The sequence below is a fragment of the Gopherus evgoodei genome, chromosome 2, assembly GCF_007399415.2.
Source record: "Gopherus evgoodei ecotype Sinaloan lineage chromosome 2, rGopEvg1_v1.p, whole genome shotgun sequence".
In the NCBI taxonomy this organism is placed as follows: Eukaryota; Metazoa; Chordata; order Testudines; family Testudinidae; genus Gopherus; species Gopherus evgoodei.
In genome coordinates, this window is record NC_044323.1 from 13,764,376 (window position 1) to 13,778,863 (window position 14,488).

The following is a 14,488-nucleotide window of genomic DNA, read 5'->3' on the forward strand; positions in this document are numbered from 1 at the left end:
AGAAATCACATCTGGATCCAGAAGAAACAAAGGAAGTTTGATTGACAAGGTCAATAGAGTCAAGTACCAAGGTTGTCAAGGCCATGCTGATGCTATAAGGATGAGACAAGCATGGCTTTGTTTGATTCTGAACAAGACCCTGGGTAGCAAGGGAATCTGAGGGAAGGCGAACAGTGGGGGTTCCTTACAGGGAAGCAGAAAAGTATTCGTCAGTGAGCCTGGGCTGAGACTTTCCTTGGAGCAAAACCGATGGCATTTTCTGTTGGGTTTTGTTGCAAACAGGTCCACTTGGGGAGCCCCTCAGAGCTGGAAAATGGATCTGGCCGCATCTGGGTGTAATGGTGATCAGAGACGGTCCTGCTCAGTTGATCCTCCAACATCTTCTGTTTCTCTGGAAGATAATCAGCCTTAAATTGTATTGAATTGGTTATACACAAGTCCTAGAAGTTAATTGCCTCTTGGCATAGCTGGTTAGACTGCACCCCCTCCCTTTCTGTTTATGTAAAACATAATTGCAGAGTTGCCTGTTAGAATTAAAAAAATCTTTCCTACTATATGCAAGAACTGTACAAGCTAATCAAATAGCTCTTAACTCCCTGATATTTCTATGAGTAATTGGATTCTGAGACAACCAGGGATCTTGAGTCAGCGGGTACCCCATATGAGGTCCCCAACCCAGGGATGGTGCATCTGTGACTACAGTGAGGGTTGGTAGTGGAGGGATTAACAGGACCCACACACAGACTTTCAGAGGGTCCATCCACCAATCCAGAGATGACAAAACTGGCACTGGCACTCGAACCACCTTGTCCAAATGATGAGAATTTGGGGCATATGCTGCTTCATATGGATGTTGCAAGAACAGAAGCCTTTCCCCTGAGGCGCAATGGGACTTCCTTTGTGGCTCCAGCCTGAAGAAGTGACTGGATCGCCTAGTAAAGGACAATCCTGTGAGAGTGATCCCTGAAGAGGGATGGGGCAAGAGGCTGAAAAGTAGGGGTAAAAATGAACTGGAGGCCATATCCCAGTTCCACCATGCTTAAGACCCATCAATCTGATGTTACTTGGACCCAGGCAAGATAAATGATTTGTAAACAAAAAGGTGGGAAACAGGTGGAACTACAGTAACTGGAATATTGCCCTTGACCAACTCATCAAAATGCCTTTTTGGATGAAGCGGCTGGACAGGATGAGGCCACTGATGCTGAAAAAGAGGGTAGCAGAGGTCGTCTCCTATAATCCCTACCCTTTCTCCTCAGCAGATCTTGAGAATGGGGAGCAAATCCGTGGAATCTGTATGGCTGTTGTGGATGGAACTGTTTCCTCTTTGTTACTGAAATATAGATTCTAAGTGAGTTCAGTGTAATCTAGGAATCTTTCAGGCCATCTTATCCAAAACCGAAATGGGACCTTTGAAAGGGAGGCCCTGGATTGTCTGTTGGACCTCTGTGGGGAGCCCAGATGACTGCAACCATGAACATCGTCTCACAGAAATAGCTGATGCCATGGCTCAAGCCACTAAGTCTATGCCATCTAAACTGTTCTGGACAGCAATTCCGGCAACCATGTTGTCCTCTTCCACTGTTATTGCAAACTCCGGCCTACAGTCCTCTGGTAACTTGTCTTTACACTTTATAATGTTTTCTCGGAGGATGAAGTCACAGCGACTCAGGAGTGCCTGCTGGTTTGCAATTCTGAGCTGCAGACTTCTAAGGAATAACGTTTGTGCCCAAACAAGCCCAGTGTCTTTGAATCTTTGCCTTTGGGCACAGATACCTGATGTCCATATCTCTCCCATTCATTAGCAGCTGCCAACACCAAGGAAGCGGGAAAGGGTGAGAGTATGAATGCTCATATCCCTTAGAAGGGGGGTAGAACCTCCCTTCAGCTCACTTTGCTGTGGGAGGCAAGGAGGATGGTGTCTGCCAAAGTGCCTTAACCAGCTCCATAATGGCTTCATTAATTGGCATAGGCACCCTGGCAGATGCTGCCAATACCAGGATATCCTCCAATTTGTGAGATCTTTCATGCACCTTCTCTGCCTGAATATCAAAAACAGAGGTCACCCTTTTCAACAGATCTTGATGAGCTTTGGGTCCTCCAGCAGCAGTGCGTTGCTTGCTGTGATGAGGAAGAGGATGCGACAGGCTTCTTAGGTGGTGGCTGCTTCATGACTTGTGGTGGGAAACCACTTAAGTGACTTCTGGCTGCTCATTACCAATCTCAGTACCGAGTGTGACCTGAGGTGCTTAGAGTAGCCCACACTGAAAATGCCACACCGTCAGGGCAGGCTGAAAAATGGGAAGCAGATTCTCCCAAAACTGATGATTAATACTGTAGTTATATTTGCCAACCAATCACAAACTGTGCTCCTGATCCCCCAGACTGGTTATCAAGAAGTTAAAAAAAGATATCAGACAGCCTCCTGTATTGCATCCCTGTCTCTGGCTCCCAATCAGCCAATAGGTCCAGTAAAGTGAAGTTATTTAAAACTCTATTCACTATACAAAATGTTCTTCTGATCCCCAAAGGTTCAGTCACATTACCAGATCAATATTACTTTGGATCTTACCCAAAATACCACACTGCCAGCCAATCCTTCGGTATCTAAAACTAAGGGTTTTATTATAAACGAAAAGCAATCAGATACATACATATGACTTCAGAGTCCATATATCAGAATCCAGGATTGGTGAGTTTGCTATCTTGTAAAATCCCTCTGGAATACATCCAAAGCTTGGAAGGGTCTATCAGTCCTTCAGTCAAAGCTTCAATTTGTAGAGAAGTTACTCCAGAGATGAGAAGGATTAAAGACAAAATGGAGACAATGTAACTGCCTTTTTATATCCTTTGCCATGTGGCTTGTACATCCTTTGTCCCAAACACAAGATCACAGCACCCAGGCATGGAAAAGCACTTGGAGTCCCCTGTCCACAGGCATGTCCCTACACTCAGAGGTGTTGCCCTGGCTTCTTTCAATAAGTTCATTGTACAGCTGATGGGCCATTAAGCAGGCTGGATAGTGGTCATGCCAATCTGTCTAGAGATGTCACCCAGAAACATAGCACAAGTTTGAGATGCAGCTCTATCACACGTATTTATAACTCATGATACAAAGATGATACATACGCATAAATGAGATCATCATACTTAGCAAATCATAACTTTTCCACTGATACATTACATGGCATATCTTGTATGACGCATTGCAATTTTGTAATATTGGTATCAATAATATTATAAACGGTCACCCATATTCCATACAGTGTCACACCAGGATCTGGAGAAGGATGCCTTTGGTGCCGACTTCCTTTTGAGTGGTCTCAATGACCGTGAATGAGATGGTTGAAGGGAGGTCTGAGCAGAATGGGGAGCTCCCGAAACAACCATCACTGGCAGTAAGAAGGAACTGGTGGGGGTTGGGAGGGCTTTGCCCTCTTATACCAGCAGGCCATGGCATGTAATGACAGAGGGCACTCGAGCCACTCCGGTGGGTACCATTAAGGGAAAAAGTTCTCCAACAACAGTGCACAACCTACAGTGGAATAGATGTGTAAGCACTAGAAGAAGAACCACCATTTCTTCTTTGAGTAATGATCCCTCTGTGTGTTCCACATGTGGGAGATTAGCAAGTAGTAGGCAAACAAGAGGTAGGTGTGAGGATGCAGAAATGATAGAAGACTGTAATACTGCTGTCCCCACAACTGTATCTGCAACAGAAGTCTGGACCAAAGAATAATATCTTGTGAAGGTGTGTAAGGAGCTCCAGGTAGGTGCCCTACATATCTCTAGTAGAGGCATGTCTTGCAGAGGTTGCTTGGAGAGGGATTTGAGCTAGTTGGGAACAAAGGATAATCTAACCAGAAATCCATTTAGGAAATCTCTGCACATACAGAGCTTGACCTCTTGATCTTTCTTTGGTAACAAAAAGTCTAGGTGTCTTTCTAATTGCTTCTGTTCTTAGAAGATAAAAGACTAGTGCTCTTCAGATGCCTAGAGAGTGAAGCCTTCTCTCATCAGAGGCATGTGGTTTTGGAAAAAATATTGGTAAGGGGATGGTTTGACTTACGGGTAAGTAAATATTCTAGAATAGCAGGGATCCCAGTAGACTCTGGAGATAACTGGCATTGTTAGCTGAATAGCATCTGATGGTATAATCCTTACCACTTTGGTTGAGGATAGATTGAACCACCTAGAAACATGAACACTCTACATCTGTAAAAGCAGCAAAGAATCCTGTGGCACCTTATAGACTAACAGACGTTTTGGAGCATGAGCTTTCGTGGGTGAATACCCACTTCTTCAGATGCATCTCTACATCTGATGTCCATCCAAATATCAGGCCTTAAGTTGCAATGGTCCCCAGTTCTATTGGGTTAGCAGGTCTAGAAATGGTTGGATGTTGATCGGCTTATGGATTGAAAGTCTCAATAAGTCTGTGAACTACAACTTTTTCACCCATTTGGTCACAATAAGGATGACTCCAGCCTTGTCATGATGGATTTTCCACAGAACATGTGGTATTAATGGGATAGAAGGGAAGGCATATCTGAGGTGATCCCTCCATGGTTGCAGAAGGGCCTTTCCCTTGAAGCCCCTGCCTAGAGCTCCTCTGGAGCAGTACAGGGGAAGTTTTTTGTTCAGCTCTGAAGCAAGGAGGTTCCAAGATGTCATACTGAACAAGGCACCTGGAGCCCTTGAGCATCCAGGATGCATACCAATTTACTGGAACTAAGGGAGGTGCATCGGACCTGCAACACTTTCCTTCCACTCAGCTGATCCCAGCATATACAGAGAGATAATGTCAGACAATATGACAACCATCTTCTATATAAACAAACAGGAAGGGACAAGATCTCTCTCTCAGTGTGTAGAGATACATCAATTCCAGAGATTGACTATCAAACATCACATAACGCTTTCAGTGGCATACTAATCACGTGCGTAGAACTCCCCATCAGACAGTCTCAGCAGACTTTTTTCACAGATCACAAATGGGAGATCCATGATTCAGTCCTGAACATGGTCTTTCACCAGTGGATGTCCATATGTGCTCCCCAATGTAAGAGGGAGACAATGATAGTTGTCTTAAGCATATGCATGAGGAAAGGAGTCCACACTCAAACTTTCTCCAGCTTCAGCCACCAGATCAGAAAGGCCAGAATCTTAGACAGAATTGCTATTTTAGAATTGATGTTGACTTTTTCTGGTGAGTAGATGAATTGAAGCCAGATTTGCAAGCAAAGGAGATGAAACCTGGAAATGGCATCATGAACATGAGACCATGTGGCCAAGGAGGAAAAGGCAAGTTCTGACTGAAGTCCAAACTCTGAGGTGGTCTGTTTTACGAGATCACCAATGGTATGGGATCTCAATTAGATAGGCTCTTGCTGTAGTCGAATCCAAGATCACTCTGATGAAATTTATGGACTTGTTGGAGGCTAAAGTGGACTTTTCATGGTTGACACAAATTCCTCGGGAAGGTAGTAGATGGAGTAGGCATCAGGTTACAAAATGGACATCCTTGTACATTCTGCCCATCTAAAGTCAGTCATCGACATATGGGAAGATGCTATACCTATTTCTTCTCATCCAAGCTGCCACCACAGAAAATACTTTTGTAAAGACCCTGGGTGCCATAGCTAGGAAGGACTCTGAATTACTAATAGTCTTGACCAAGGAGGAACTTGAGGAACCTTCATTGGGTAAACATCTATGTGAAAGTTTGTGTCTTTCATGTCAAGAGCCACAAACCATGTGCCCTCTTCCAGAAAAAGAATTATTGATGCCAATGTGACAATGTCTGAATTTTAATTTTGGGATGAATATATTTAGTTAGCATAGATTGAGAATTGGTCTCCATTCCCCCATTTTTTGTGGACGATGACTATGTGAAGTAGAATATTTTCTCTGGATATTGAGGTGGGATTCTTTCTATGGCTCCTGGGTGGAGAAAGGAGTACAAATCTTGATGCAGAATTTCCTAATGAGACTGGTTCCTGAAAAGGAACCGGGAAGGGAGTTTGTGAGTAGGGGTTGACAGAAAGTTAATCAGATAGCCACAGTGAATAATTTCCAGCATCTGTTTGTTGTTAAAGCCTACCAGTTGTGGGCAAATTGGGTAAGGTGTCCTCCAAAAAACTGAGGGGATGGATGATGTGGCATCAATAAAGGGACACAGATCTCAATGGTCCCATCAAAAGAAATTATTTGGCTGTGGGACAGAATGAGCTGTGACAGTGAATGTTGTGAACCTGGGCCTTTGCACCTCTGATGTTTGCATGGTAGTTTGTGGAAGAGTTGATGGTAAAATGGTTGAGGAAGTAGTCTTGCTCTATATCACTATTTGTGATGCCTGCTCTTAGGGTCAGGGGCATAAATACCCAAAGAACAAAAAGTCTTGTCGCTGAGTCCTTGAGAGATTAATCTCTCTTTTCATGGCAAAGGCTAACTGTATCAAATGACAGATCTTGAATGGTGCTCTGCACCTCTCTAGAGAAACATGGAAATTGTAACCAGGAATCTCTCCTCATGACAATAACTATAGCCATCCCTTTAGACATAGTGTCTGCAGCATCCACTGGGATCAGAAGAACCTTTTATTTGAAGAGATTGGTTTTAAAGAACCACACATCTCTAAGTCTAGTGTTTTTGATGGTAATACAAGAACTGGAATGCCTAAGGAAACTGCTTTCATGACGTCTTGTTAGCCAGTGTGGTGAAACAGAAGTTTACTTTTGTTGCTGGTTCGTATATCCTATGGGGATTAGCCACCAGTCTTGGGGTGTATCTGCCCTATTTCTCAGCAGTTTATCCCGAATTTGGCACTCTCAGTTATGGCCCAAAAAGGCACAATTACAACTAGTACTTAAGATGAAAAGAATAAAATACTAAAACTATGTATAATGTATTTACAGATTGAAGCAGTTGAAGGAAGAAGCTGTGGACACAGAGGATTTCAACTCAGGCCACGTGGCGGTAAGAAGGAAATGGAGAGATGCCACTCCACACCTTCTCTTATACTCTCAGTTAAGAGCACAAGAACTACTGTGCATGTGCAGACCAATGGATAATGCTTAATAAAATCTCTAAACTCACATGTGCAATACACACAGAGATCATCAAGTGAAGAAGAACCTTAACTGATAGTAGACTAAAGCCAAAATTTTCAAACTTGGCTGACTACATTAAGGTATTAAGTCCATATTCAGGCACCTACAAAAACATGGTATTTTTGAAAACCCATCACATATCCCATTTATTTCTGCTGAGATTTGTGGGTTCTCAGCACATATAAAAATCAAGCCACTTATATTAGATACCAGAGATTCTAGTCACTTACTAATGTATTTACATTTGCACCTACAGGTATCCTCCTATGGATTTCTATGGGGCTACTCACATGATTAATTTAAGCATATTTTAAATGCTTTTATGGAGTGGGACTTAGCTTCACGTAATCAAGTTTAAAAATATTGGCCAAACTAAACTATTTACAGAGAAAAAATTAAGTTTTAAAGTATTCTCAAATTTTCACAATTTCCATTTCAGCAGAAATTGTTTCTTATTTTAAATAGAGATGGATCCCAGCTAAGATGCTGAACCTGAACATCCCCAAGCCTTGGTCAAATTCCAATCTGGATCTAAACTTTGGGGGTCAGCCCCTGTCATAATATAATTCCCAATTCTGGAACTTAGCGTCCAAAATGTGGGTATTAGCATGAATTCCCCTAAGCTTAATTACCAGCTTAGATCTGATAGGCTGCCACCAATTAGGACTTAGAGTAGAGCGCCTGATCGACTCTAGTCTCCCCTAAAACCTTCCCTGGGGGTCCCAAGACCCAAATTCCCTGAGTCTCACAACAAAGGGGAATAAACCATTTCCTTCCCCCTCCCTCCTTCCTCCCCAGCTCCTTCCCGCCCTGGGAACACTAGGAGATCACCTGATTCAACTCCGTGAATCTAACAAAAAGAGGAACTTTACCATTCCCTCCCTCAGGCAATACAGACTCAAGCTTCTTTGAGCCTTAACCAGGAGAAAACACTCAAACAGGTCTTAAAGCAAAGCTTTTAATAAAAAAAGAAAGAAAAAAGTAACAGGTTTATCTCTGCACTTTAGATGGTAAAAAGTTACAGGGTCTTTCAACTTATAAACAATAGAAAGAAACTTTCTCCAGCAGAAACACAATTTAAGCTACTTCCAGCAAGTACACATATGCAAATGAAAAAGAAAACAAATTAAAAGACTATGACCGCCTTTTCTACTTACAATTCTGAACAGATAAGAGACTGTAGCAGGGAGATTGGCAGAAACCTGGTTACACCTCTAGCCCCGTCTAGGACTCAGAGAGAACAAAGCCAAACCCAAAACCCACAAACAATGGCTTCCCTCCCACGAGATTTTAAACTATCTTGTCTCCTGATTGGTCCTCTGGTCAGGTGTTTGGGGTCCCTGTTTGTTAACCCTTTACAGGTAAGAGAGACATTAACCCTTAACTATCTGTTTATGACAGCCCCACTCCTAGTTTTCAATATGATTTCCTTCTAACAATCTATATGATTTATGATACAACAAAAACGTTATTGGTATTACAGATAAGCTATCCATTTTTTCAGCTTTGCTTTAAAATGTTTATTTGCAGGTGACACACTCTGTACCTTGGAGGAACACCCTGCACCCCCATGTTCATCCTTATAATATGACTGTGTGGTATCCAATGCAAAGTTTGTCATGTCAAGTGTCTTCGGAAGGCTCATGATACACTGAGTATTGTTTTTATAGTAATGTCATAGGTTTTAATTTCCTGTATATAGTTATGAAGCTGAAAATGTGTCCTCATGGCTTAAAACAAGCCCAGCCAAAAGCTCTCCAGGAGCACAGGGACAGTTCACACCTCATCAGGGCATGTATGGGACAAACCCAGCCCAGCCTCACAGGAACAAAGGACACTGCCTAGGCAGCAACAAAGGATCTGTTGGACTCTTGAGTGAGTCAGCACCCTTCCTTTGGTCAGTTTGCGACTACAGGGAGGTAATGGCACCTGACTGTGAAGGGTGGGGGGCAAAGCCAAGAGGGAAGAAAGAACATGATTAAAGGGAGCTACGTTTGCCAAGCTCTCTCTCTTCCACCTCTGTCTACAGACACCACCATCAAGTGACTGAAGCGCTGATCAAAGGAGAGAGCCTGTCTGAAGGGCAACCAGCCAGCCTGTGGTGAGAAGCATCTAAGTTTGTAAGGGCACTGAAAGTATCAAAATTGGCTTAGAATGCATTTTGCTTTTATTTCATCTGACCAAATCTGACTTCTTGTACTTCAACTTATAATCACTTAAAATCTATCTTTTGTAGTTAATAAATTTGTTTATTCCACCTGAAGGAGCATGTTGATTTGAAGTGTGTCAGACTTTCCTTGGGATAACAAGCCTGGTACATATCAATTTCTTTGTTAAATTGACGAACTCATATAAGCTTGCAGTATCTGGTGGGCATAACTGGACACTGCAAGACGGAGGTTCCTAGGGTTGTGTCTGGGACCAAAGATATTGGATAGCGTCATTCAGTTGCACAATCCAAGCAGTGGCCGGCCAAAAGTGCTCATTCATGTAGCTGGGAGCAGCTTACATGCTAGAGGCTGTGCGTGAACAGCCCAGGAGTGGTGGTTCTCAAAGCAGAGCAGGGTAAGGCTGGCTCCCAGAGTCGAGGATTGGAGTGACCTAGCAGATCACCGATCCAGATAACACCAGGGGAACATCACAGTAGGTGAGCCTAGTGGAAAGACTCCACGCTTATAAATGGAAAACCCAAGTCTAGAAAGAGGAGTATGTTGCATCATTCAATACGAAGCACACTGACTCATTAAAAAACAGCAAAGATGGGCCATTACACTAAAATCCAAGAGAGAAATCCTTGCTCCAGTGAAGTTAATGGGATTCTTGCCACTGATTTCTATAGGGACAAGATTACACCCAAAGCCTGAAGTTCTTGCTCAGACCTTGACCCCGCAAATACATACAAATGTGCTTAAATTTAAGCATGATATTCCCATTAACTTCATTAATTAGAACTGGATAAATAATTCCGAATGAATAATTTATTCAGTGAATTTTACTTCTTTTTGTGTTGGTGAATTGTCTGCAAATAGATTCTTAATTGGACTCTTAATCTAAAATTATTTGCAGGTTTTTTCAGTGAATCATCATCAACCTGAAGGTCCCTGGGGACCAATACATTGTGAACAGTTACCTTCTGCAATTCATGCTGTGTGGGTTGGTCATATAAATGGTGAGGGAACACTTCTGTTCCTTGACCGGAAAAATTATATTTAACTAAACAGCAGCAGCATGAATTTCAAACTGCACATTTTCCCTTTCAGTCAATATCTAAACATTGGGACTTTCAAATTCCTTAGGCTTGAGAAAAGCAAACACAAGAGACACAAATTCATTCAACCTTTGTGAATATTTCTTTGAGATTTTTTTCAGGGCAGAGATGAAACATTGCTGAAGCCACAATCTTCTCAATCTTACCCAGGAAAGGGAAGTTAGAGATGGGCAGGAGTTGGTGAAGTCACAGTGTCCTATGGCTGCTTGTACATGGGTCAGATTTATTGCGTTTCTTATAGATGTAAGGATTAGGCTCTTACTGGGTGAGACATTGACTAGCTCTTTCAGTAAGAGTCCTCATTATTCTGCACCGGCTTTCACAAGCAAAGAAGAGAAAGAGTCTAATCTGCCTACGATGGCCCTGGCTTCCACCATTGCTTTGAATATATGAGACTGACCAAAACTCAGCCAGGGAAGTTGCAGTGGTTTCCTCTTTTGGCCTTCAGTTCAGCACAGCACTTAAGCAGGCACTTTGACTTTGATGGAAGTTAAGCACTTGCTCAATGTTAAGCATGCGCTTAAGTGCTTTGCTGAATGAGGGCGGGGGGTTGCTAGCTATGGGGCTTGGCTCTGGTTTGGGAGATGGTCAGAAATGCTCAATCTTTCCCATAAAGTAGCACTTTGCAGTAGGAGGCGTTTAATCTGGTATAGCCCAGATCAACATTCACGCTGAAAAGAAGATAAATTGGTTACAAACAGGCCTTGCTGTCATAAAGCAATCCCCAAAGTGGGCAGATATGAAGTGGACTTTTAAAAATCAGATCATTGTTTTATAATGAAAGTGCGAGAGGAAGCAATGAATATGCTGAAAAGGTTGTCAGACAAGGTGTAGATTAAAACGTGTGTCTGGATGCCCCTTTAACCTGCCTATCAGAATTCAAAGAGAAGAGGGTAATTTTAAGAGCGGTCTCAGAATACAAAGCAAACACATCTACTGCTGATTAATGTAATGGTAAACAAATGTGGGTTTTAGAGGAGGAGTAGGATTGAAGGTCATGCTATACAGATGGGAGAAAAACAAAAGCCACTACTTAAACTAGCGTCATGTTGTGTATTGCTCCAGTTGGACCAATATGATGTCCAAGAAGGACCAGAAGTTTCTGATTTTAAGAGAGTACCAACCACTTGAGAAAGGTTTCCATTTATTCTGTTTCCAGTTCTGGCTGCAGTCAGTATTATCAGTCAAGAGAATGGATTCATGGCCTACCATTGCAAGTTCCTGTTATAGCCTTTGTCACAAGAATTTAGCATGAAAAATATGAGTAGCCTCATGCTTATGTGAAAGATTATAGTAAACAATTCTCTAATGACTAGGGCAGGTATCACCCCATGGCACTGTTACAAATATTTTTCCAAGTTCTTTCTCTTAGTGTGTGAGCAAATTTTCAGCATTGTAAAGACATGCTGTGTGGTGTTAGTTTTGTTATGCAAGGTTCTGGGGAGCGGCAGCTGTATTAGCAGCAGGAGAATTTGCTTTCAGTTTTGGTCTCAGATGAGGGTCAGTTCTTGTGACAGAAGTGTTCCCTGGGACTTGGGCACTGGCGTTGAGCTGAGATTCCCGAAAGAGGGGACTGCCTGCATGCTGTTTGTGACCTCAGCTCCAGAACTGGTCTATGTATGTAAAGAAAACAAGATATACTCAGCATGTCTCCAGACTCTACATCACTGATTTCTCCTCTACTGGGAAGCCAACCTGCAAAGCCCTGGGCATCTGCTGCCACTCACCAGAGGGCGTGACGCTGTCAGAACGGGACTCAGACATTGGCAGAAATGGCAGCCATAGATTGTATTGTTGCCCTAGAGCTTCAGTCAGGGGAGACTCCAAGTTCCAGTATATAATCACTGATTTGATCCATGTGGCTATGGTGTCCACAGGCCAGGCCTCCATATTAATGATTAAGATGGAAAACAAGCATTTGGCTGATATGGTGATGGGCACCAATATAAGAAACTGGATAAGTTGGTTCCATTTGGTGCATATGTAGCGAGAGCTATGAGCTCCTCTGAAGTTGCTAAGGGGCAAAATGTGAGTAGCCCTCCTCTCCCGCAATGTGCTATAGAATGTCAGCTTTTCTAGCTATTTGCAGTTTGAAAAGTATGACTGCAAATAGCACCATGTGATAGGGGCCTCAACTCAAGATCTCCTATAAGCTTCTACCTCTTGAACTAAAGCAGCAGCTTGTCTAGCCAGTAGCTGAAGCAGACTCATATCTTCTGTGGACCAGCTACCAAAGGGAACATGTTACCCACAGTTCATGTGTGTTACATGTCCCCTTTTTGCATTTGGATAAGTCACAGTCACTCGCTTTATCCCGTTAATTCTTTCCCACAGCACAACAATTTGAACTAATGAAAATCTTGCATGAACAACGCAGCCGGTATTTATGCCCCATGCACGTGCCATGGACTAGAGTAGTTGCAGATGGTTGTACTTTAGATAATCAAACTCAGAGGATTTGCCAGTGTTGGAACAAAGGCACAGTTTCCTTGCTCACTAACCAAATTTGTGGCCAAGACACTTCACCTGTGTTTCCCCCACCAGGGTCTCTCAAGGGTGCCTACTTGAAGGTTTCTGGCGGCCAGCCATCATCTCTCTTGGGCAAAGACCTGCATCTCACAACCTTCTGACAGGGAGGCTTAAGGGTGCACAGTACCCTGGATCAACTGCAATAGCCTCAGCAAGCCAATCTGCCTTAAAAGGCCAATGCCTGTGCCTGGCTTGTCTGTGGGGCTATGAACAGTGTATTGCCAGCAGTTACAAGTTACCACACGGCATGCACATGTATTCTTCAGGTAACAGCATTACAGAGGTAAAAATACACCAAATGATAAATACTCCGGTATGCGTGCTCACAGCTTACTGGAGGTCACCCATCAGTCTTATGGGGACCCAGTAGCTCAGAGTCTTTCCAGCTCTGCCACAAGGGTTGGGGCCCACCTTAGACAGCAGGTCCTAGCAGTTTGCTGGTAGAGGAAGAAGGCTCTGAGTCAGTTGAATCCAAATGTCCTTTCTCTGTCTGTTGGCTGCTGGTAAATCCAGTTTGAACTAGTATAGGCAAGCTGCCCCGGGAGGTGGTACCTCTCTGGAGGTGTTATTACCGGAGTGATTTGCTTTAATCATCCCATCCTGTTTTCATTTCCTGGAGAAGCTGTGGTAACCCTCTCCCATAATGTGTACAATCCCTGGTCCACAAGGATACATAAGTATCAGAGGGGTAGCCATGTTAGTCTGGATCTGTAAAAGCAGTAAAGAGTCCTGTGACACCTTATAGACCAACAGACATATTGGAGCATGAGCTTCCTTCCCTAGGTGGCACTGGCCTTGAGAACAAAGGACTGAGAGCAAGGGAGGTATTGCTCTTGCAAATGGTTGCATCACAGCCCTTTGTTTTAAGACATACTTTGTACCAATGAAACAACTGGACTTAATGTTAACAAATAAATAAAAAATAGAGCATGAGAGAGAGAGAGAAAACTCAGTAAAATGCATTTAACAGCTGAGGTGACATAGACAAAGTACATTTAGGACCACAGACACTTGACTTGAGGCTTGGATAGGGGTGTTTATTTTTTGTTTTACTTCTAAATATTCCTCAGATTAACAGTTGCAATTCTCCACTGAGCTCTAAGGTCCTAGAGGCAGCTCCTGCTGGAGCGTTTTGATCAGAGTAAGCCATGGCATTTTCAACAGACAGGTTTATGAACTGATTCACTGACCATATAAATTTCACATTGCTAAACTATTTAGCTGGCCTCTTTCTCCCCCCCCCTTCCCCACACCTCTTGACAATTAATTATGAGAACTTTTTTGTTTGTTTGTTTGAATGCAGACAGCTGCCAGGTAGTGTTGTACTGCCTCCATTCACATGTTATGTGCATGCGACAGTCATTGAAAGACAGTTTAGATTTACAAAATATTATTTCTATGGTGAACAGAAACATGGAGGGGCAAATGGTGCTAGAAAAGTGTGTGTCAGATCCCGAGCCTCGTGACTAGCCTCACAAGGCTAACAGCTTACCACAGCTGCCAGTTAAAGGAGTTACTGTTTTGGCTCAAGTGGTAGAGTTTTTTGCTGAAGGTCCTGGTACGATTTACACAAAGTCTA